Source organism: Fukomys damarensis, unplaced genomic scaffold, assembly GCF_012274545.1.
Source record: "Fukomys damarensis isolate Sample0158 unplaced genomic scaffold, DMR_v1.0_HiC HiC_scaffold_27, whole genome shotgun sequence".
Lineage (NCBI taxonomy): Eukaryota > Metazoa > Chordata > Mammalia > Rodentia > Bathyergidae > Fukomys > Fukomys damarensis.
In genome coordinates, this window is record NW_022900939.1 from 41,657,718 (window position 1) to 41,683,612 (window position 25,895).

The 25,895-nt window shown below is 41.8% G+C and overlaps 1 long non-coding RNA gene across 1 annotated transcript; it reads right to left on the bottom strand.

Moving 5' to 3' along the window:
- Positions 1 to 10,288: 10,288 nt before the first annotated feature.
- LOC104857790 lies at positions 10,289 to 24,733 on the bottom strand. Its single transcript, XR_778971.1, has 4 exons — positions 24,449 to 24,733; positions 23,065 to 23,165; positions 21,548 to 22,142; positions 10,289 to 10,411 (listed from the first exon to the last, which is right to left on the bottom strand). It is a non-coding gene; the product is annotated as an uncharacterized LOC104857790 (long non-coding RNA).
- Positions 24,734 to 25,895: the final 1,162 nt, after the last annotated feature.

Below are 25,895 nucleotides of genomic sequence, written 5' to 3' on the forward strand. Positions count from 1 at the left end.
TATCAGGTTCTGATTTTGAAAGTTACTGCATTGTCTGAAAGCGTATAAAAGTTTCCAATTTAAGGAGATGTTTGACACACAGAATTTAATATTCTTAAAGCTACTTTACTGTCACACAAAACAAAGTATTATTTTGATAGATTCAGAGCAAATAAGCAGATAGAGATGAAAAATTGAGTGGTCTCTATTTCCAGGTTTTCCTCTGTGCGGAGCAGCTGCTCGAACGTACGACAATTTTGAGAAAACCCGTTTTCTTTATATCTCTTTTCATCATATACACTTTTCAGAGTTGTTTAGTTGTTGGAGATTCTTTGGTGACAGAGATGTACTGCCCGTTATGCTGTTAGCATACACATACAGCCGCTCTTTTCTCTGGAGTAATTACAGAGCCCTTTGTTTGCTGATGGTTTCGGCTGAGCTCTGTACTAGTGATGCAGACACCGTCCACTGTCACCCAGCTCCTCAGCCACAATTGAAGTGTGGGGAGGGTTTGTCCTGCCTGGACTCCGTCATTTGCCTATAAAGAGAGAATTCATTAATTTTCCTCTTTGAACCAAGGTCCTGGCATTTCCAGCAGGGTGAGTGGTTTTTTAAAAAATTAAGTTTATCTCTACAATGTAGTTATACATAATGATCTCGTTCATCACACAGAGTTTATACCCATACATGATACATCTGAGTTCTTATTTTTCTCCATTCCCCTCCCCTTCCTTCAACCCTTTCTGTTTACAAACACTTTTTCTATTTTATCATCTGTCCTTTTTCATTTTTATCCTTTCTTTCTTTCCTCCTTCCCTCTCCCCAGTGCCCCTTCCCCTTTGAACTTTTTCTTCCTATTTTACATTTTGGTTGTTTTTACACTCAGTTTCTCAATTAGAGAAGCAAGGTGGTATTTACACGTGTGTCTGATTTATTTCATGGTCTCTAGGTGCATCCATTAAGCTATAAATGCCTCAAGTTTATCCTCTGTGGCTGATTAGTATTCCATTTTTTTTTAAAAAAAAGTCACATTTTCTTTATCCACCCATCAGTTGATGGGCATCTGGGTTGTTTCCAAGATTTAGCTGTTACAAACTGTGCTGTATGAAGATGGGTGCGCATGTATCTTTGTGGTATGATGCTTTTCATTCTCTCAGGAAGATGAGAAGAGGAATTGCTGGGTCAAATAGAACCTACCGTTTGAGGACTCTCCACACTGATTTCCACAGCAGTTGCACCAGTCTACACTTGCTTGTAGTTGCTTCTGTGCCTTCTAATTTGTTCCACTGATCCTCAGGTGTGAGGGGCAATTATTTTTGGGCTCTGTTTGCTAGGAAAATGCACCTGTGAGCTCATTTAATGCATATTCGTATTCTAATTGCTAAACTGGGGTGCATCCAAAGTGGTGAGCCTCTATAAGATTAATCAGGAGCCTGAGCCCAGCCCACCATACTGGAGAAGGGGAAACTGAAGATAACAGTGGCATCACCATTTGAGGATTGGGAGTTTCGGGTTTGAGGAAATCTTCCTTGCATTATGCCCCACGCCCCATTTAGGATGAGGAGTCAGCACGGAGAAGTCAGACTGAGTGGCTTTTGGTTAAGAGAACTGGCCTGCTCTGGGCAATGTTTCCAGACTGTGTTTGCTCCTTGAGTTAATTTTGTGTTCAGAAATGGGGGGAGGTCATATCAATTAAATGACTTTGGGACCTAGGCGATTTGCTTGACTTCTCTAAGCCTCAATTTCTGGATCTAAAAAATGGAGATAATCATATCAGCCATGCCACTTGATTGTTCTGGGGTCAGGTGAAATAATTTCAGGGCTTAGCCAGGGCCTCACAGAGACTGAGCTTGGTGGATGATGGAATTTCAGGGTCTTTTGTATTCCAGTGTGCACTGAACTCTTTCATGGCATGAGGTCATCATTGGCAGAATTTCTCTGCTGCACTTGACAACAGTATTTGTTTTCCACTTACATCTATGTCATTGTCATTCTGTGGGAAAATCTTTAGAAGACATTTCTGAAGAAGCTCATATTTACATATATATTTGTATTACAAAAGAAAGCAATGTCACACAAATAAAACAAAAACATGTTTCAAATTTCAACCATGTCAATTTAATTTCCAGAATTGACCAAGGGCCTCTTTTACAAGAAGTTCTGCAAATTTCAACTTTCTTGACATTATCCCAAAGATCGTTTCGACAGCCCATGTGACTCTGTGCGTCGTGTTTGTTAAACACACTGATTGCCCTATATAAAACTCTTAATTCTGCTTCTGTGTTTTGCCGTTCTGTGCTGTATTAAAAGACGGGGCGGGACCTCTTGGCTGCTCCACCCTGGCTGAGTTCCCAGTTTGTCTTCCGTACCTGCCCCTCCTCCCGAGACCATGTGGAGGGAGTTCCCGGGGCTCCGGAACCGGCCCCCACTCTGGGGACAACACTCCCCAGCCCATTTGACACCCTCTTCAGTCCTCACCTGGCAGCTCCCGCTCTGCCTCCCTCCTCACTAATCTCTTCCAGTTCTTAGTCTGTATCTTGCTGGCGGATTGCTTGGAAATCATCTGTGGCTTCCTACTCACTACAGAGTAAAACCCTGGTAAGTCAGTATATGCTCCCATGAATGCGTCTTAAATAGTGTTTCTCCCGTGTCTCCACACACTGAAACACTGTCGTGCCTTGGCAGCTCAAAAAAGTCATTTCCCCCGTGAAAGTTACTGATTCACGTTTCTTCTGCCATAGCACTTTACTTCTTATCTGTACACACACGCGGGCACACACACACACACACACACACACACACGCACACTCTACACTTATATATAATAGGTATGTGATAGGACCGGGTAAAAATGGAATTGTATTTGCCTGGAAAAAATTGTGTGTGTGTGCGTGTGTAATATGCGGGTATGCACACACACACATAAATCTTGACTATAAACATCCTGAGTGTGAGCCCTTGTGGAAGCATTTTTGGTCTTTCACACGCTGCATTATACAAAGTCTGGTCACAGGTAACTGACAAGGGAAGAAGGATGGGCAGGGAGAGAGTAAAACAGCTCTACGACTTGACGAAGGAAAAGTGTAAATGTGCCGCAGGTTTTCTCAATGCCTCCGATTTTGTTTTGTTTTGTTTTGGTACCGGGGGTTGAAACGAAGGAAAAGTAAATGTGCCGCAGGTTTTCTCAATGCCTCCGATTTTGTTTTGTTTTGTTTTGGTACCGGGGGTTGAACTCGGGTCGTTGCGCTTGCAAGGCGGACCACCGAACCGCTGAGCTAAATCCCCGGCCTTAATGCCACCGATTTGGATAGTCACAATGCCGAGAAAATGTGCCAGGTTGTGTCCTCCATTATGGTTTTTTGTGGGCTCCCCCACCCTGCCCCCTCTCGTTAGTGACTCCTTGGACTCTGAAAGCAGCAAACCTGTCAGAATCTGGAGCAAGCCAACGAAATGCTTCCTGTTTCTGTTTTGGGCAAAGACTCTGAATCTTCTGACTGGGTTGAGCCAGCTCTGTTTCCTACGGAGACTTTTCCCCTAGAAACCTACGCGCTTCACGGAGGAGTAATCCAGGCCCAGGGGCTGAGCTGTGGACCGGTTAGGGTACTCACACTAGTACTAACTCGCACTGGTACGCAGGGCTAATCCCTCCTGCGCACACAAGCACGACAGAAGCCATCAGCGTTGGACCGGCCTGGGCCGTCTTTCCTTTTGTGGAGCCAGTTTTGTTTCTTGCTCCTCGTCTGGGGTGTCACGCTGAACGTGCTAGTTCTTTAAAAGAAAGGCTCTTGTCCCTTGCCTGGGCGAAACTGCATTCCTTATTTTCTTTAAGATCGAAATTGGTTTTACTCTAAAGACTTAAGTGTTAGGTAAGGAATTACAAGGCAGAAAAACGGAGAGAATAATCAGAGGGCTTGATCATAGCACCAGAGAGAAATTAGAGAAGCTAGACCAAAAGATTTTATTTTAGCTATATGAGGAAAGGAAGCTGATTCAGTCTACATGGTAACTGGCCAGCTCTGCTTTAATTATGAATTTTGAATCGCCTTCTGTGCCAGTCCAACCTTTGATTTATGAGCTAAATGGTGCTAAAATAAATTAGCCAGTATCAAACATGGCTTAATGAGATTTCCTTTATATAAAAAGACATTATTGACTATTATTAGCCTCGCTCTTCCAAAGGTTTAAAGAAAATCTTTGAGAGCTATGATCGGAAGCCATCTTCTATTTTTTGTTTATGAAAAACTGTCTTTTAAATTTCTATCATTTATAATTTAGTTATCACCTACTATGTATTTGTTACTCTTTAAAGAAGCACACATATTTTTCCTTTTGGCAAAAAACCTGCTTTCAAGCTGACACCTGTTACCTATCAATGTGCCACACAAAACGGCCCCTACCCGTCAAAGCTGGCTCCCAGGTGACACCAATAAGCTGCCACTGCCCTCTCTCTCCTTTGCAGCTTCTTTCCATGCTGATTTTTCATCTGCGTCTTTTGTTTCTGTTTGTCTTCTTTCCTAGGACAAAGTTCCTGACCTTTTCAGCAGCAGAGGGCTGCACACAGAACAGTTAGACTGTTGGGAACTTGGGGTTTTTAATTTAAAGGCTGACTGACTGGGTTACCCTGCAGCACAGAACTGAGCTTTTTGCTTGCTTGTTTGTTTTTGTGCTGCTTTTCATGGGTTGATGAAAAGGAAGTGGGCCAGGTGATTCTTGGAAAGGAAGAACAATGAGATCGTGGCAGTCACACACCGTGACTTGAACAACAAAACTTCACCTTGAGGAGCAGACTGGACCAGAGCCGCAGGAGCTGGGTTTTCCTCCCTGGGTGTTTGGCTCTTCTCCCTGAGGTGCTGGAGCTGTACCCCCAAATGTTTGCAGATTGGCCTTTGAGCCTCAGTGAGCACAGCAAACCCTGAGTCCCCACCTTCCCATTTGTGCCTCACTTTCATTCCCCAGGAGCAGCTTACACTCTCTTAGTAAAGACCCAGGCTTCCCTTTCTTTGGAATGGGGTCTCAGGTGCAAGGCTGAAAGGGAAAATGAAGGCAAGGAGCACCGACCGGAAGGCTGCCTCCTGGCCAGGAGCTGGAGACTGCAGGGAGACGGGTGGGAAGCAAGGGAAGGAGGAGGCCACTGAAGATGGAAAATGAAAAACAAGAGTAAGTCGTGGGGCGTGACACCATGGAGACAAAACCCACAGCCTGCATCGGCACACTTCTGCAAGCCACAGAGCTCAGGTGTTTAATCCAAGAGAAATCTGTGTCTTACACACACGAGGTGTTGCTGCTCACACAAGTGTTTGTGATTAGCGAGCAGTGGCTTCCCAAATTAGGAACCAAGGACCTAGATTCCTTCCCTTTTTGGGCTCTACCATCTTTCACATCTGGCTTCTAAGCTCCAGGATATCATGCTAGACAGAAAAAGAGGCAGAAGCTGAAGGGTCTAGTGCCAGGGCTCTGATGGTCCAGCCTAGAAATGCCACACAGCGCTTTGTATTTTTCCCACAGAACTCAGCACATGGAGGGCCTGAATGCACGGAGACTGAGAAATGTCGTCTAGCTGAGTGTCCAAGACGTGCAAATGTGTTTGGTGAGTAGCTAGCCTTCTACTGAACATTGTCCAAGGGGAGCCCTGAATATCGCTCCTCGCATTACAAGTGGGATTTGACATATTCCTGGTATCAAAGGACTTGTCCAACTACGGATAAAATCTGGCAAACACTGCGATTTGCCATCTCTGTCTTTTGTGTATATTAATGGCTATGTTGAGATATTTTGGCTTCAAAATATTTCAGCACTGAGGACCTGAATTTATTATGCTAAAACTTGCCTGTGTTCTTGGCTGCTAGGGCTGAGCCCTCTGTTTAATTATGAGCAACAATGACCTTCTGAATGTTTCCCCTCAACGCGAATCATGACATCCTCTTCTATACACTTTCAACCTATTTATGCCATGCTGGTACGACAGACACATGTCATCAAGACACCAGCGAGGACATTTATTAAAGTCACTTTGAAGATAAGAAAGATAAGATGGCAGAGTTGCAATTCTTTCTGAAAGTCAAATCATTATCAGATTTGAGATATGCTCTGTTATGTGCCAGGAACAATGTAAAATACACACGTTCCTCTGCCATTCAGTGAGTTTGTTTTGTCCAGGGTAGGACTCAGGAGTCCACTTCTAACTAGACATTTTTGAGAGATAATAGAATTCTGGATTGAAATATCTTTCAGCACTCAGAAAAAACTGTCAGTTCCTAGTGGTCTTCATGCTTTCTGATGGGGCATCTGTTATTCAGTCGCGTATGTTTTCTTCCTCACTGTAAGCTGTCATTTTTTATGGTTGCTCTCAAGATTTTATTTTTATTTTTAGTTCCCATAAGTTTAATTTTGATATGCACTGGTATGGATTTGGGGACTTCTTTTGAACATATTTTGAGCCTTTTGAATCTGTAGGTTAAAATCCCTTACAAACTAAAGTTCATAAAACTCTTCATAAAGGAGTGTTTCAACCATTATTTCTTCAACATGTATTTTAGCCTCACCCTCTTTCTACTCCTCTTAGGATTCTGGTGACCCAAAAGTAAAATCTTTTAGTATAGCCCCCCTGGCACCTGAAGATTGCTTGCTTGCTTGCTTTCTTTCTTTTCTTTCTCTCTTCATTCAGCTTGTCTTCTCTCTGCTGTTCCTATCGGATACTACCACTTTATACAATCTCTTTTCTGTTGTTATTGACCAATTCCTTTTATTCTCTTCTGGTTCACAGATTCTTTCCTCTGTCCCCTCCTGTGCCAATTAATATTGATTATCAACTGAACTAGACTAAGGGACCACTGGAGAAATGATTGGATTGTGAGGGCGATAAGCTATGGACGAACCCATAGACTCGGTAGCTGAGTGGCTACTGGGAGTTGACTTAGTTGGAGAAAGTGAATCATGGGGTGAGTCCTTGTGGACTGTATCTGACCCATGGTCCCTTCTTCCCTGGCTCTTACCAACTCAATCTTCTTGTGCCATGATGTCTTTACCCGGGGCAGTCTGCCACAGACAGGAACCTCTGAACCCATGAGCTAAATGAACATTTCCTCTTTTAAGATGTGAATGTCAAGTATTTTATCTCACCGATGGGAAAGATGACAGCACAGCCACATTCTGCTCTCAAGCCCATCTTCTGAGCCTTTTATCTTGTCTGTTTTATTCATTAAGTTCATTGGTACATTTTAAGTATACATTGTGATTGCATCATTGGGAATTTGTACTTTTAAGTTCTAAAAATTCCATTTGTTTATTCTTTATATTTTGTAAGTTTTGCTAAGGCTTTTTGTGTGTTTGTTTCAGGGATGTGCATAGCTGCTTGTTCAAGTATTTTTATGTTTAAAATCTTTATTAAAAATTAAAGAGCCGGCCATGGTGGTGCACACCTGTAATCCCGACACTGAGGCAGGAGGATCCCTGTGAGTTCGAGACCACCCTGGGCTACATAGTGAGTTCCAGGTCAATCTCAACTACATAGTGAGACCCTGTCTCAAAAAACAAAACAAAATAAATAAATAAAAAAAATCTTTATTATGTAATTCTAACATCTTGATCATGATAGTGTTCACATCTGCTAAGTGTCATTTTTTAAAGTTCAGTTTGACATCCTCTTGGGTGTTGCTTGGGTATTTTTCATTGAAACCTGAGCATTTTCATATGAAGATGTGAGACTCTCTATCTTGATTTACCTGGCCTTTGAGATTGCTCTGGCAGGGGAGGTAAGGGAGGTTGGAGGATATCACCAATGCAATTTACAAGTCCAAGTATTCTACCTCCTAAAGTGAAAGTTCCTCATTACTGTGGTACAGGCATGCTTGTTACAGCTTGTTTCAACTGGGATTGGCTGTTCTGTCAGTGAGCAAGGCTGAAGGTCTGACTCTCTAGCAGTTTCCTCTGACATCACTCCATCAGGGAGGGGGAGAGGGGCTCATTGCAGGAGGGGAGAGTGCAAGCCCAGGCCAACATGGAATTCCCCTACATCATGGGATACCGAGAACCAGTCTGCCTTCTTTTCTCTTCAATATATTATATACAGGAGTTTTATTTTATTTATATTTACTGGGGGAATTGCAAACTGTTTCTTCATTCCAGCTACTACAATAGGAAGTCTACACTTTATGCAGGATTTTGACATGATCAGATCTGTGCTAAAAGGACCGCTCTGATTTTTCTTGAGGATAACTGGCCATGCAGGTAGATGAGGGTGGAGAGGAGCTGTGGAAACAGTGAGACCAGGAAGAAAACTATGCAGGCTTTCGGTTTAGAGTAGCTGTGGAAAAGATGCTGAGAAGTGGTCAGATTGTACATATAGAGCCAGATGGAAACATGCACACACGCAATGAAAAACTGCAATGGATCTGATGAATTTTTTTAGAGTATAGGGAATATTCCAGAACATGCCCAGTAAATTAATTTTCTGATACATGTGGCAAATTGGAGTTTTCTTTTCTCAACCCTCTTTTTTCCTATCTTCAGAAAGTCTTAAGAGAGATAACAAATAGAAATGAAATCTTCCCCCTGCAAAATGTGGCAGTAGTTATGCATTTAGGAGTAGGCCAATGTTAGTAGGAAAAAAAGAAAGACTCGTCTTGAAGATTTTACATCTCCAATCTTGGAAAGATGAAGACTTTCTCTTTTATTGGCAGGGTAGACAAGATCTAGGTTCCAGTATAAGTCTGGAATGTGGCAATGGCTTGGTGAATATTTCTTAGAGTTCAGAGGTAGCTGTGAGTATGGGGTAGGGGAGTGAAATAAAGGAATGAGAAAGAATGGCCAGTGACATGCCTCTATTTATTTCATAGTCTGAGTATTTGGAAATGTAATGATATAAAAAGGTTTTGCAACATTTTCTGAATTCTGTGTTTCATTCACATACTGGGAAATGATACTCAACATCTGCAAATTCAAGGCAGAGAGACTTAATTTGGCTCATGTTTCAGGGGGTTCAGTCCATGGTCACTTGGCTCCAAGGCAGGAATACCATGGCCGAAGGGTGTGGTGGAGCAAAGCTGCTGAGTTCATAGTAGCCAGGAAGCAGAGCAGGATAAAGAAGCAGAAAGGAAGGAGTCAGGGACTACAGTCAGGGACTATGTATATATTATAACTTAGTACTAAAAGTCTGGACTCCTAAGCCCATCCATACACATCCAGAAATGTGCTTTACTAATCTCCTAGGCGGCACCTAAGCCAATCAATTTGATAACTAACCCCAAGTGGCACCTGTCACACATGTGCTATTTTATCTGCGTGCAGTGGGACTGTCTTTGCTCACTCTCCTGATGTTATGAGCAAATTGAAGGGATATTCATAATTTTATTGGAAGTTGCCTTCTATAACTTGCCACCAAAGGAACTGCAAGCGTGTTTTGAGATAGACTGTAGAAGATCAAAGATTATAATCCAAGGAGGGAAAAAAAACTATGGATCAAAGACCAAAACTTGCCAATGAGATATAGTAATTGAATCATAGATTTGGTTTTAAACTTCCTGGACCCTTGAGTTATGGCCAGCTTGACTTACAAACAACTTGGGTTATGACCAGAATTTTACTTTTAACTTAGGACCAAAGTCATGAGTTCTGACCTTAATGCCAGCCACTTGTGCTTCCAGATGGTCTCAGATACAGATTTAACCCTTAAAGAATGCTGGAAGGACACAATCCTTGCCCATGTGGGTTAATTAAAAACTCCTGGGCCAGTGTCTCTCCAAGGACACCGAGATTTGCCTAGAAGAAAGTGTGGCCTAAAACTACACAGGAAAGAGACTTTGAAAGCAATGACCAACTTGAGTTACAAACAGCCCTCTGGAACCAATTGAGTTCGTAAGTCAGGGGTCCACTGAATTGGAAAACAGAGAAGCAATGGGGTGTGACTCCTTAGGGGAAGTCTCAGAAGGCAGATGAGCCTGCCAAACACTCTCTTTTGAATCACTTGCCCTGGAGAAACTCAGCTGCTCTGCCAGTGAAGTACCCTCGGAGGAGGTAGGTGAGGCAAGGAACCAAGGTCTGGGGCCAGAGCTGTATGATCAAGCTGCCTTGAGCACAGACCCACAGCCCCAACAGAGCCTGACGATGACCATGCCAGCCCTGAGCTCCACCGCCCAGCTGAGCTCTCTCCGCGGATAGTGCGCAGTGCCCAAGCAGCGAAGTTTTCAGGTACTACATCATCAGCATACACAAACTGGAGCACACTGTGCGTTCAGGGTGCACAGATAGTGTGCGTGAGGTTTGAACGTACTTTTGAAGAAGAGACTTTATTATGTGAGAGCCAGGACTTTCGATTCAGAACTGTGTGCTCAGGAGTGCTCTGGAGCTGGCCTTCCAGGGTTTCACTCCTTACTCCGTCTTCCTAGCTTGGTCCCCAAATAGTTCGTTCAGCCTCTCAGGCTTCCATACTCTCTTTCTAAAAATAAAGATGATAATTAATCATTGTAAAATGCTCATTAAAGTGTCTGGAACATGGAAGGCAGGAAATAAACGTTAGGCATGGCTATTTCTGTAGCTGTGTCACCTTCCGTTCAGACCGTGATTTAAGTTTCCAAAACGCTGTGCACTTTATCAGAGAGCAAGGGGCCTAGTTTGCAGGGGCCGCTGACGAGCAGGAAGACCTGTCTTCTGGCCTTTGGCACACAACTCAGGGTAGCCTTGGGACTAGGATAGTTTTTGTTGTTAAATATTGTCACAAGAACAACTTCAGATACCTTATCTTGGAGCCAAATTAATAAAATGTTTCTCTTTTTTTGGCAGCCTAACTCTCAGTGAACAGTCCTCTGAAATCTTAAAGAAAATTTCTCTACTTTTAGTACCTGATAGATTAACTTCTCAAAGAGTTTTGTCTCCAGTGCTATACACCCTGGCCCGTAATACTCTCTTTACAGACTGGTTAATGTTTATAATAATTTTACAGGGATTTGAAATACAAAACACAAAATAAAATTTAAATTTAGAGAAACTTTTCTTACAGCCACCTTTCCTGCTTCAGTGAGGAGAATCAGTCCTACCCCCGTCCACCTGTCCTTCACTAGCAGCCGTGAGCTTTGAGAATAAACCCAGGCAGAGTTTAGTGCACAAAATCACACCGGCAAGGGCTGTGCATCTTGCTGGGAGGGGAAAGAACAGTCTACCACTCTTGGAATATTTTCTAATTTTTTGAGCCTAACCTTGAAATAGCAGAATAAATGAGAAGAAAAATTTAAAATTTTTGCTGGAGAAATAAAATACAAAAAAAAAAAAATGCATCAGGAGCAGGTCTTTCCTGCTAAGAGTAGGGAGGGCAGATCTTCACCGTGTTTATCAGAAGGTGGTGAGGATAAAATGAAAGCATGTTGAGCTGCGTGTACTTTTAAATATAGTCGAGAATGACACTGTTCAAGAGATGCGGTGAATCAGAAACACACAACTGGGTGCCTTTGTTTTGTGGGGAAAGTCTTTCCTTCATTAAAACTGACACTGTTTAGAAAATCCAAATGTCACCTCTAATCACAGTGCACTTTAAGTCTAATCTATTCGCTTCAAAGATTTCACTGAAATCAGTCTGACTGTGTTGTGTCATTTTTTCCTAGGATAAAGCCTTTAGCAACTGCATTTCAAATTCTTTCTTGATAGAAATTGTAGAAAAGATGAAATGAAGAGAGGAAACCACTTGGGAAAAAAATATACCCTTTTTTAAGAAGAAAAGATTTTGAAATGAATTACTATAGTTACGTTTTTCTATAAATAGAGGTAAAGGTAGTTTCAACTTTATAGGGTTGTTATGAAGAGGAGTTATTATTTTGAGTTAATATCAATAATTGAGAACAGTGTCTTGCACATAATTCATGTTATATAAGTACTTGCTAAGTGCATAAATATAATAATTCTCAGGATGCAATAATTCAGGGTAGAAATAAATGTTAATTTTAGTGTTCCAAGTCAAGGATAGGTGACCAGCAGTTTTCTAAGATCATAGTAGGGACATTTATTCATATGTTCATATATTTAACTTATATATGTTGACCAAACCTCACAGACTGGTCTGCCAAGATATTATAGCGCAATGTAACACTAGAGGCTTTGCTTGGGTGTTGAAAATGCTTTGTTCTATCCTTTGTTATTTTTTTCTTTCCAACTGCTTGGTTCTGGGAGATGTTTTTAGATTTTTCTTTAGAGGGTTGATATTAAGTTTCTCTTACCAGAATGTGCCTTAGACTTACTATATTGCTTATTTAATTATCAAAACACAACATTAACACGATGTACCCCCAACACACTCACAAATGTACCTACTTATGCAGACACCACAGTGCTTCCTACCTGAATGTGGGGGAGTTTCTACTGAGCTTTGGGTTTCTTGCTCATGGGAATTCGTTTATCTTCTAGGGTGATTATTTAAGATGAGATCTGGTGCATTCAGGGTGTTATGGCTGTAGACTAGGGTGATTATTTCATTAAAGGAAATAATGCTTGGGTACTCTGATTCTTTCTGGAATGAGTTTAAACTTTCTGTGATAATTTTAACAAGTCATATTTGCTCTAGGCTTTATAGTTCACAAGCACTTTCTAGAAATTATATCATGTGCTTCCCGTGACAGTCTGATTCTCATAATATGATTACTATTATTCAATTGTTATCTGATGAGGCCACAGGTAAGAGAGAAAATTGAGGGTCAGAGACTGAAATATTTACCCCAATATCAGCACTATTTGTGGAATTGAGGGTTCTCAAACCTAATCTCTTTCCTATTTAATTCATTCAGTTACTCAAGGTTTCATCTTAAAAGTAGAATCAAGGCAAACAATTAGAGATGGCTAGCAGTATATTTATTCTTTTACATTTTATCTTCTGTCTATATTTGCTTGAAGTACAAATTTGAATATTACTTAGTTAAATGTAAATGCCTTTGGACTGAGGATTTTTTTTTTTCCAGATCTTATGACTGGCAGAATTCTAAAGATGTCTTCCGAAATTCCCATCCCTTTGTTATCCAATCTAGGTACTGCTGCAGAGGCACTTTGCAGATGTAATTGAGGTTACTGAGCAGTTGACTTTACAATAGCGATATTACCCTTTACTTCTTGGGTGGGCCCAGTGTAATCACGTGAGTCCTTAAAAGCCAAAGAGGACGTGCAGTAGCAAGTCAGAGGGGTTGAGGGTGCAATGACTCCAGGCACCATTGCTGGACAGGAGAGGATGAGATGGGGGAAGCAGGAGGAGGGATTCTGGCCTCAAACAGTGGACTGAGCCACGGAGAGAATTACAGCTGGGGCTGAGTCTTTGGTTTCAGTGTGGAGAGGCTCTGGGCAGAGAACCCAGTCAGGCTGTGCCAAGATTTTGCTAATAGAACTGTGAGATTTAAAAAGCATGCGTGCTGTTTTCACTCTCTAAGTTTATAATAATTTCTTATGCAGTGACACAAAATGTGTGTGGATCTGTGTGTCTGAAGTCTACAGAGTTCAGAGTAGGACAATGTGATCTTTTTCTTCACCGCACTACTGTCCGTACTCAGAAGACCATTTTCCTGCACACAGACATGAAAAGTGGCAGTCTCTCCACACATCACTAACAAAAAGTACATGGCTCCAGAGGGTTCTAAATGGCTTTTTTTGCAGTGTTTCAGGAAATTTTACTATTCCTTGGGCAGCAGTGATATTGCTTTACTTGTAAATGAAAGGACTTTGAATCCCTTGGGAAGTCATGCATTTGGTGCCTCTGGCAGTGCTGGTATTTACCAGCTGGTCTATGTACTGTTTTATCTGCTGTGCTCTGAACAGACCACACGTTTCTTCTCACTCTAAGGGTGCCGTGGCTTCAGAGTACAGGGGTTTTTCCCTCTTCGTGTAAGTAAACTTATCCCCTAATATTGGATCAAATATTCCTGCTTGGAGAAAAGTGCTGTCAGCATCTCAGCCCTGTACATTGGGCCTTTTGTGTGGAGCACCGATGCTATACCTAGGTGTTCGGGTTGAAGTGTGACTCAGAAATGTATAAGTTGAAAGCCTAACTCTTAGTACTGCAGCATGTGACCATTTTGGATAGAGTCATTGCAGATGTAATTAGTTAAAATGAGGTCCTACTGGATGGAGTCAGGCAGGCCCTAACCCAAGTGGACTGGTGTCCTTATAGAAAGGGAAAATCGGGGGCGTGCACACATTTACACTGGTAGAACATTATGTGGAGGTGAAGGCATAGACAGGGGCGCTACAGCAGGAGCACAGGACACCGCGACAGCCACCAGTGACAAGGAGAGAAACGGGGGAAGTCTTTCCTCACAGCCACAGCAGGAAACAAGCACAGCTGACACCTCGCTCCCGGACTTCCGGGCTGCAGAACCGTGACACAATGCATGTCTGTAGCCGTCTACCGCAGTGCAGATCACAGCTCACTGCAGCCTGGGCAGCAGAGAGGCCCCGTCTCATGGCCCCATGCCAGTCTTGGACTGTTGACCTGAGTGCCACTCCCACGCACCCCACAGTCTGGTGTCATCACCCCCAGACATCTACGGTGGAATCACGTCTTCATCAGAGACCCCGAATAGTGATGGCAGAACATCAATAACAGGTCCTAGCACAACAATCTGACTCACTAACGTGAAGCGGGCTGTGTCTGGGAAATGCTTTATTGCTGTCACTTTAAAAAGTTGGTAAAACCACAAGAAACAGTTTCAGAGAACCACCAGTTACACGAGCTAGCACGATGGTGGATTTTCTGAAGTTTTAAAAAAAAAATCAACTCACTGTTTCTTTACATCTGTATAAAAGTTTAGACTAGGAAAAATATTCAGAACTCTTTTTACTGATTCTAATTCCTTTATGTATCAAAATTTCGGGTATGTTTAAGAGCATGTGTCTGTTGGACAGAGCCTTATTTTAGCGAACAAAATGTGATTTTTCTCATTCACATGTTTAGCGATCTTAAGAGTCAGTGTTTCACTGAAGACAGAAAAGGAAAAATCCAAGGCTTGGTGCACAGAGCTTCGGTGCCCAGTCTCACCCTTACACGTGCTGTGGAGCCCTTGCTGTGTCCTCCTTTGCCTGGCGCCGTCATTCACGAGGTGGGACCGTATTCTCCTCTAGCAGGTTATGACAGAATGGCTGGGCAAGTTCTTTGAAAAACATGTTCAATCTATATTCTCCTAAGGAAATGCGAAGCTATCTCCGTGTATGCGTGTGTGGAAGCTGCAACTCCTCTGCCACCGTGGCTTGTGAGTCGCCAGCTCTTGGGATCATCTGCTACCAGAAAAGGACAGGCGGGCTGCAGGAGCCTGGAGGAGCAGTGGACAGGGCCTGCCTTGAGGTCTAAAGCCGCAAGGGAAGCCGGCTGTTCTGACCATGACCGGGGTCTAGTTGATTTCTAACAATACTGTTAATGCCGTCAGATGGCTTGGAATGCTCTGAGGCAGGAGTGACTTTACGCATTTGCATATATGGAGACGTGTGTGGGCCCATGGAGTGTGTGAATGCATACATGTGTACACCCAAATACTGGGAAGCTTCATGTAACTAGATCATGTATGACAAGTAACTGATAGTGTGGGAAGACACTCATAAGATTCTCCAGTTTGGAATGATTTACCCTTACATTTACTAAATTTTACTCATAGATCCAGACCCTCAAGAAACTCTAAATTACAAGGTCGTGGAAAGAAATTCAAATAAGCAATCAGGGCAAGTTGCTCTAAAAAAACATCATTGTAAAATCATACTCATTCTTCTCGGCTCAGTTCTTTTTCTTTGAGGTGTTGGGTCTCCTCTCTGTGGTTCCCAGTGGTGTCCGGATGCTGCAGGCGCTCTGAATGTCTTTGGCTCCTCCGCACCCCTCGGTACCCGTGGAACGTGTCTTGCGCTTGTGTTCATAGCCGCTTCTCACATCTGCATCTAACACTAGTGAAGGCGTCACGTCCCTCGCTGCGTGAGATGAGTATTCTCAGGGTTCCTAGTCCGAGGCCCGACCAGAGTCAGAGCCCATAACTGCTCAACAGAAGAGAGAAGGAACGTCTACATTTCCTCTGTGGTGTGATGTTTATTACACGTGGTCCGTGGTCAGAGTTGGATTGAAACCCTATTCTGGCCACTTCCTAGCTTCACGATTTCAGACAAGTCTCTCTTTCCACCTTATCTGTAATACGGAGGTAATGGTATCTACTTATACAATTATTTGAGGCAAAATGAGATGATGCATGAACTATGTAGTTATTCTTACGGTTTTATGGTTTTAGCATTGTCTTTTTTATTTTAAAATCACAATTACAGGGACTCTCTGTGTTTGTGTGTAAATTTGCAAAGCAGAGCTTGAAGCAGTGGACAATTTAGTGATGAATAAAGGTAGGTTCACAGCAGGTCCCTGGAGTTTTATAATGCTCGTTCTTGCCCATTCTTTTTTTTTTTTGCACAGTTCTTAGCCTATGAAAACCCTCAGTATTCTCCCAAACCTCTTACGAATAATGTCTAATCAATGTAAACAAATCTTGAAGCCAGAATCACAGGAAGAATCCTTGTTGCAGACCAGATAGTGTCCATGCCAACTATTTTAAGTAGGAAGGTGTCGGGGTCTACATCACTGGGAGAGCTGGAGACACGCAAGGCCCAAGCTTGAGGAAACACATCAGCGGCGAGAATGCAGCACTGGGCTGCGAGGAAGCTGCTATTGCTTCTGAGAGAAGCCACTGTGGAGCTGTATTACCACTGCTGCCTCTGTCCCAAAACTCCCTGCGACGGGATAGAGGCTCTATACGCTCTTAGCTGATCATCTAACTCCTTCACGAAGCCTCCCGGGGAAGCCTCCGCTGCAGTCTGCGATACATTTAGTATTTGGATTCGGGAAGCTTGGCTGCTTTGAGAGCTGAACGACAGTGAGAGCGAGCAGAGGGAGTTGGACAGCAAGGCAGACCTGAAGTGCAGAGGTACCTGCTTACAGGCAGGGGTCTTGCTTACCTTCACGAAGCATATCAGAATGGATGTATGTGAAATATGGAAAAAGAGTCGAGAGAAAGGACAGTGTACTTAAGGTTTATGTTCTCCCCAGATTCTTGTTTTGAAACCTGGCCCAGGTGTTGGTATCACGAGTCGGGACCTTGGGTGTTTGCGGGAGCGGAGCCCTCGGGATTGTAATGAGTGACCTTGTGAAGCCCACCGCAGAGGCTCCTCTTCCCCACTGTCCTGGGACGACACAGCAAGGCCCATTTCTAAACCGGAAAGCGGGGCTCATCGGACACCACCTCTGTCACTGCCTCGACCTTGGGCTTTCCAAATTCCAGAACTGTGCAAAGCAAATTTCTGGTTTTTATAAACTGCTCAATTTGTGGTATTTTGTTATAATCGCCTAAAGAGATGAAGGAGGGAAGAAAACAAGGAAAGGGGTAAGGAGGGAAAGAGGAAAGTGTGGAGGGAGGAACGAAGGAAGGAAGGAAGGGAAGTGCTGTACTGGGAAGGGGACTTGTGGGAGTCAGAGTGGAGGCCCTGGATTTGATGTGTTTCACTGGCTTATTCCTCGGTTATCCCTTAAAGACAGGCAAGCGAGTTACTTGATTTAATCAGACTATAGTTAGGAGTAGGGAAGGAGCCGGATATGTTGGGAGATCTTTGGACTCAAATCCTAGAGAAAGCATGTTTGGATTTAATGATGTTTTCAAACACGAAGGATCATTTAGATTTACTCTTAAATATATTTCTTGCCTCAGCCTGAGAAAGCATATTTGGGCCTGTTGATTTATTTAAATCTAGTAAGAGTCACATAGATTTACTCTCAGATCTATTTCCTACCAGGGCACAAGATCTTGGAATTCAGTAGATGTTTTCTTGTTCTTGCCTTAATCAGATCGGTTCTCTAGTTACCAGTGAGGCTAACTTCTACCAGGCCAAGATCCACAACTATCTCGACTGTGATAAAGACATCTTTAAATTTCTTTCTGTGAGAGGAAGGGCACCAGCAGGCTGTGAAATTGTTTCTTTAAAATCAGATACAAGTTCTTCGTTTCGGATCAGCTCAGAACTCACCAGAATTTACCAAACTCTTGAGTATGCTATTACTACTGGACAGTTCTACTCTTCTGTGAGATTGAATGTAGCTCGTAAAGGTCTAACCACAAAATTTTGACATTTTCATATAAATCTAGAATAATAAGTAATGGGTTTTTATTTTTTTGGTACCGGGGATCGAACTCGGGTCCTTGCGCTTGTGAGGGAGGCCACTGAACCACTGAGCTAAATCCCCTGCAATAAGTAATGTTTTATGAAAATCAGAAAGTATTTGAAGGTACAAAGAAGATAATCAAAGTTGAAATTTTTATATGGATGTAGGAGGCATTGATTGTGTTGTCGTATGTTCCTATAGACTGAATATGTCCGAATGAAATTTGTATGTTGAAGCCCGACATCCGTGTGTTAGTGTTTGGAAATAGTAATTAGGTCCTAAGGGCAGAGTTCTGATGAATGAAAACTGTGCCCTTATGAAAGTGTCCTTGCCCCATTTGCCACACGGAGGCAAAGTGAGAAGCTAGATGGGGACAATCAAAGAGGTGACAGCTCCTCAGAAATGAATCTGTTGGCATCTGGATTTTGGGCTTTTCTGTTGTTCACACGCTATCTGACTTATGATGATATTTTTAGAGCAACTTAAATAGACTATGATGGTATTCGAATGTGTCATCCCATTTAAATCTTGTAATACCTAAGTGAGACAAGTATAGTTCCCTTTTCCATTTCACAGATGAAAAGAGTGAGGTCAAGAGACATTGAATTATTACTCAAGTCACACAGGAAGTCATGGAACTTGAACATGGGCAGTCTGATGTGTGATTTTTTTTGCTGTTGACCATACAGAGTGTGTGTGTGTGTGTGTGTGTGTGTGTGTGTGTGCATGTGGGCAGACACTTAGAATCATATTGTATTTACAATATAGAAACCTATTGTTCTCTTCAATACAGAGTGTGTGTGTGTGTGTGTGTGTGTGTGTGTGCATGTGGGCAGACACTTAGAATCATATTGTATTTACAATATAGAAACCTGCTTTTTTCTATTGGTTATAAATATTATGTCATTAAGTATTTTCTATGGCATAGTTTTTGGTAATGGTCACACATAGTTTGTTTAAACCTATGGGTAAACACTAATGACATGATTTGATAAATATCATCACTCATAAGAATAATGGTTTCTGTAGAATTCATTCACAGAGGAAACTGGTTAAATGATAAGCATGTCTTGCAAGTCTTTTGACAGAGATTGGACGGATTTTTCTGAACTGTTGCTGCTGTACAGGGCTCTATAAATTTAGCCCCATGGAAAAATCTGGCCCACTGCCAGTTTCTGTCAATTGTGCTATTGGAACACAGCCACTTCGTATGAGTCTCCCTACAATAGCAAAGTTTAGTGACTGCCACAAGACTAGAAATATTTACTATTTAGCTTTTTCTAAACAAAGGATCTGCAATCTTCATTTTAGCTATAAATTTTAAAGGTATTAATTTCCCTGCATTCTTGATCTCATAGAAATGAATAGAAAAGTGAATAGTGAGTGGATAGATAGATATACAGATGTTCACAAACCTAATAGACTAAATCCCCACTTCAGTGTTAAAGATTTCTGTTTGTGGGCCATTTGCATTTGGGCTTTTGTGTCCCTTAAACCATTTAAAAATGTATTACTGTAATTATTTAGCAGTTTACTTGTGCGGTTCATAAATTAATGATATTTGCACATTGCCTGATCTATATGTCCCTTTTAGTTTTCTTTCTTTTTTTTGTACCAGGGATTGAACTCGAGTCCTTATGCTTGCAAGGCAGGCCACTGAACTGCTGAGCTAAATCCCCGGCTAGTTTTCTGTTTTTTATATTATTTGTAATGGCTCCTGTTGTATAGAAGGCTTTATCTGTTGTATAGTCAACAAATTTTATTTATGCATTTATTATTTATTTTCCTTCAATTAAGTTATACTAAGGAAATCTTACTTTCCTGTGTGCACACTCACAAGTGTTTTCACTAGGCTCTTCTATGGTTCATTTAATCAATTAGTAACTCTTTAATCTGGATTTCATTTTAGGAGAGCGTGTAAGATTTAAAAAGTAGTTTAAAGTTTCTAGATACAAGCAATTATTCTAAGATCTTTGGTGGGTCAGTCTTCTTTAGCTACTGATTTACAGTGGCACTGTCATCTTCTGAGTTGTGTCTCTTTCTGTGACAGTTCAATTATTCTGTCTGTCCTCATATTACTCTCTAAATTTCCTCGGCTCTAACTGATGAAAAAATTCTCTCACTACTTTTATATAAAATTTTTTAGCCCTGTGTGTCTTGTTTATCCTTCAAGCTGAGTGATCCTTAGAATCATCTGTACAGTTTCAAAATATTAATCGGGATTTTAATTCATAAAATTGCAATGATATGAATATCTTCAATATGGATCCTGCACACACTTTGAAATGTTTGCCCTTAGAGAAACTAAATGTTTTCAAGCTAAAAAATTTTATCCCACTATATCTTTTAACTTGGTATTCTTGGTATTTAAGACAACTAGCAATTCTTATAATAGATCATATTTATGTATTTTCTTAACACTTTAAATTTATTCCTCAGTAGATCTATTTGTTTGTTTTTTTTTGATGAATAATCTTTCAAGTTTTTACACTTTTGATTTAATGTTTTATGGTATAAACAGAAATCCTACAAGTGTCACAAAATGCAGTATCTACAGAGGGCCAGGGATTTGGCTCAGTGGTTCTGCCACCTGCCTCACAAGCACAAGGGCCATTTGGTCCCTAATACCAAATAAACAAACAAACAAATAAATAAATAAAAATACTTAGAGGAATTTACTGCTCTTTAAGGTAATTCCTCCAATGTTTTCCAGTTATATATGAGGTCTGATTGTGGGTTAAAAATCATTTTAGTTTATGTTGAGAAAATATTTTGCTACTTTTAGGAGTTTGGGTAATTAAAAAATCAAGGGCTTTAAAAAAATTAACAAATGACTTAATGACATCTGTCAACCCAACTTGTTAGCTAGCCTGAGCTATTTTTTACTTACTAATAGACTTTATTATGTCTAGAAGGTGCTACTCACTGTAAGGCCCTCTTTGCTTTCATGTAATAAATCCTGCTTGCCATGAGGTGTCTTTCCTTTAATAGGGCATTCTATTTGACTTAATAGCATTCCATTTGCTATTTGCACACACATTTGTGGTGGTAATGGACCATGGCTTTATTTTTGCTCTGTATTTTTAAGGTGGTATTCTTTCATTTATACTGGCTTGGCAAATAAAATCAGAAAATAGGGCAACTAAGGGAACATTTTGGAAATTTTATAAAGCATGAGAGACACCTCAATGTTTAAGTCAACTTATTCATTAATTCGGTGGATCAACTGTGTTTTTGTTTCTTTTTTGAACTGATACATAAAAACACAAAGCATTGTATTAGTGGGACCCCATGTGATGTTTCTATACATTGTGTAATGTTTAAACCAGGAAGAACCTAATTTCCATCTACTGAAATTCTGCTGTTCCCTTGCCACTACCCGACTCTCACTTAATATTCCCCGAGCAACCCCTCCTCCTCATCCCTCCTTACCCTCTTCTGTCCCAGCCTCTGCTAACTGCCATTCTTCTTTTGACGCATATGCAATCCACTTTTTTAAAATGATGTGGTACTGGTCATTCTGTGCTTGGCTTATTTTACTTGACCTAATGATCTCCACTTCCATCTTTCTTTGTCACAAATGACCGGACTTCGCTCTTCTTTGTGGCTGAGCAATACTCCATTTCGTATACGCACAACGTTTCCCTCATTTGTTCACTTCCTGACGGGTACTTTGGTTGTTTCCATTTCTTGGCTACTGTGATCAGCGCTGCAGTGAACATAGAGGCTCTCTCTTTGCCATACTGATTTCATTTCCTTCGGATATATATGCACGGGAGTGAGACTGCCCGATCATATGGCAGCTCTGTAGTGTAGTTTTTTGGCCTATGGTACTAATTTACACTCCCACTGGCAATGTGTAAGAGTTCTTTTTCCCCACATATGCATTAGCTTTCGTTTCTCTGTAGCCTTTTCATAATAATCATTCTTACTGGAGCAAGGAGCTGTCTCACTGTGACTCTCATTCATGACTCCTGATGAACATGGAGCATTAAACCAATCGAATAGAGGCAAAAGGAAATATTCCCTGAAATAAAATGGAAGCTGTTATTCCTTATAAATGTGATATATTCATTCAAAATAATTGACTAAAGTGAAATATGAAAACTGGTATTTAGTGAAATCAGATTATGATGGCAATAGGACAGAACAATAAATAAAAGAAATCAAATCAGGAAACAGTAGGTGTCTCATATTATTCATGAATTTAAGAATGAACCAGAAGTTGACCTTGAGAAATAATTCAGAAGTTTCTATTTTCTTTGCTTTTTAAAATAAACACATTTCTCATCTGTCCTTCAATTTCCTTCTGAGCTCAGGGGCTGGTAATTTTCATGTTTGGCACTGTGCTGCCTCTTCAGCCTCAGATGAAGTCTGGTCTGAGGCCACCGGGAAGGGACTGGGCAGTCTCCTGAGTGACACAGCCTCGTCTCCCACCCCTCTCCAGAATCCAGCTCTGTGCTGATAATCCTTCACGCTATAATTAGAATTACAAGCATCAGATTGTCACCTGCGAATGCCAAATATGTTCCCCACCACATTTCACATTTTATTGGTTGTGAGTGCATCCAGCAAAACCCAGCTTTAAGAATGTGCAAATTCACACCCCCCGAGCTGCTTGGAAATTCTTTCGCTCTAACTTGCTAACCGTCAGAGTAAGCTATATTTGCTCTCCCTGACTGACAAGTAACAGGGGGTTCAAGAGTCACTTATGCTTCATTCCCTTATCACAGATGTAACTGAAGATAGGAGGCAACCTCAAGCTTTTCACTTTGTAGCTGAGGAAGTCGCCGAGAGGAGCACCCGCCACGCTGGGCCTTAATTAGCTGGGAAACTCCAGCCGGCCTCTCCTGGATGCTCCACGTTACCCTTCAGCCGGTGAGGGTCAGATCACTCTGTGATCAGGAAAGCCTGCAAGGAGATGGTTTCCTGTAGCTCAGAAGACTTACCAGCGTGGCTGTGCTGGGTGATTTCATTAAGCAGGCCACTCTTCTCCAAAATTTTAATACAGTCACAGTCGCTAAGATATTTCTTCTCGCTTTGACATTTCCTGGGAGTAATTTGAAAGAGTGGAGGCATAATCAAGGAAATGAAATATTTCTATTTCTCTACTAACTTTAGAACTGCGGGGGGAATAAATGCCAAAGCTGAAACCTTGCGGGAAGGCTTAACGTTCCCAGGAGAGAAGTAGTTGCCATGTGATAAGAACGAGAGAGAGAGAGAGAGAGAGAGAAAGACTGAGGAGAATGTCATCGAATTGCAAACAGATCACCAAACTGAGCACAGATGAGAAATGCTGTGGGCTTCCATACAGACCTTGAGCTTAGATGTATTTTATGGCATGCAAAGTGAAAATAATCTAGTCCAGGATAGAGGTGAATGTGCACGAAGGCAGCTGGATGCTACAGAGAGAGAGAGAGAGAGAGAGAAAGACTGAGGAGAATGTCATCGAATTGCAAACAGATCACCAAACTGAGCACAGATGAGAAATGCTGTGGGCTTCCATACAGACCTTGAGCTTAGATGTATTTTATGGCATGCAAAGTGAAAATAATCTAGTCCAGGATAGAGGTGAATGTGCACGAAGGCAGCTGGATGCTACAAGACCACTCTTTCTAATTTTGTGACTCTTACTATGTTGATAGCTCGTGTCAGACAACCAGACTGCAGCCTAAGTCATGGGGAGGAGAGGAGCTGGTGCAGCAGCGAAAATGAAAAGGGCAGGAGAAAGCAAGTACTGCCTCTGAAGCACATGGAATGTCTCAGAGCAGTTATGCAGGGTTGGGCTGCTAGATTGCCTGCTCAAGTAGCCCTTAAAATGATGCCCTCTGCTGATAAAAGGAAGTATGCTCAAGCTTCGTCCTCCATCCTCCCCCATCCAAGTGCAGAAAGCTCCTCTACTTTCTTTCCTCTTCACGTCTCCCACAAGATTGTGCACTTTGCTTATCTGCAGTGACCTCATGGTCTAAAGCAATCTCTCGAGCTGTGTTTCCAGACCCCGCTGTCCTGACGTATTTACTAGTAGGTCTTGAAATCAATTGAGTTGCAACCAGCATTTTAAAAAATGAAATGAAAGAAAACATGTGCTAATAGAACGCACTGGACATGGGAATTAATCTTTATCTAACGGCACTGGTCTAGTTAAATGTTCTCATGCCCACTGCAGCACCACGTAAACTATAGCCCTTAATGTGGGGTGCAGATAAGAAAGAGCGAAAAACATGACTGAGGGTGGTGGAGACTGCTGGGTGGTTGCTGTGGGTTGCTGGTGGTTGCTCAGGGGCAGTGGCCACACAAGAAGCCTCATCTGAACAACCTCAGGAGGTTTCTTACTCAGATGTGCTGCTTCCTGATCCTCTTTGAGCTGCGCCAGTTTCTGTGTTTCCTAAGCCTTGTCCTTTAGGCAATGTTAGATATTCCCGCTGTCCTTCCAGTGACTTCTTTCATGCCTTAGCGGACCATAGTTAAGCCACAGTAATTACAAATGCTCTGCAATCAGGCTTAATGAAGAGGGGTAATCCTCCTGAGAGCTCTGAAACGGGGGAACTCAGTCATGGCTGATGTCACAAGCCCCAAGTCAATGCGCTTCACTTCTAGGCCAGCGCCCCGCCCCAAATGTAAAAGAAAGGCAAATGAAGGCAAATTCCGCTCCTCGAATGAAGGCAATATTGTGACGATCAGCAGTGTCGTTTAGAATTTTAATGAAGTTCCACATGCCACATTGCCCTTCACTAAGGTCGCTAAGAGCCTCTGTTATACTTGGCAAGTCGGGTTGGAGAGGTTTAGGAGGGGATAAAATGGTTTCCGGTACGACATTGCGTCTGTGTTGTTTCAGCCAATACATTAAATAATCCCAGTGTTTAAGTCTAAGCAGGATCCTATATATTGCTTTATTTGGTTATTATAATACCACAAGATGGAAAAAAATCTAAATATTCATCGATGGGGAATTTTATTAATTAACAGCATGTGCATACCATTGACTGTGATGTGGTGAAATGTTTTCCCCTCATATAGTGACATGAAACAATCCCTAGGCATGCCTGTAATCCCAGCACTTGGGAGGCTGAGGCAGGAGGATCCCTGTGAGTTTGAGACCAACCTGAGCTACATAGTGAGTTCCAGGTCAGTCTCAACTACATAGTGAGACCCTGTCTCAAAAGACAAAAACAAAAACAATCTCTAGGATAAATGAAATGAGAAAAGTGATGCATTTTGTAAGCATCAGGTGGTCAAAAAGAGAAGTCACATATTTGCTTGCCTGTCATAGAAATATCTCCAGAGTGAGCTGTAAGAAACTGATACCTTCACCAGAAGAAACTGGCTAGAGGTACGGCAAGCTGTTTTTCCTATTACCTTTGGGATATTTTGAAATTTTTATTTAAAAAAGTAGCAATTTAACATGAATGGTGCCATTTGATATGATGACTTTTAACCCTTTTTAAAGCTGCTTTTTCTTTTAACCAAAATCTTAACGTGATGGGAATATAGTATTTAGAACTTCTTTTTATGGAGAATGTAGGCTTGAGGCATAGTAGTCGGCCTTGATGATGGCTGAAATACTAGACACCTGCAGTTTAAAGCTTTCCAGGAGGAAATTTGGCCCTTGTGACTTGAGCCACATGTGTTTTGGTATACTGTAAGTGAGGGGCAACATCTGTTTTATTACTTTGTGAGAGTAGGACCATTTGCGTTTCTACAAAAGGTGGGCATTTAAAACACAATACCAAGTGTGCACAAGGGAAAAAAGTCCCCAGCAGTGGTGACTCTCTCATCACTC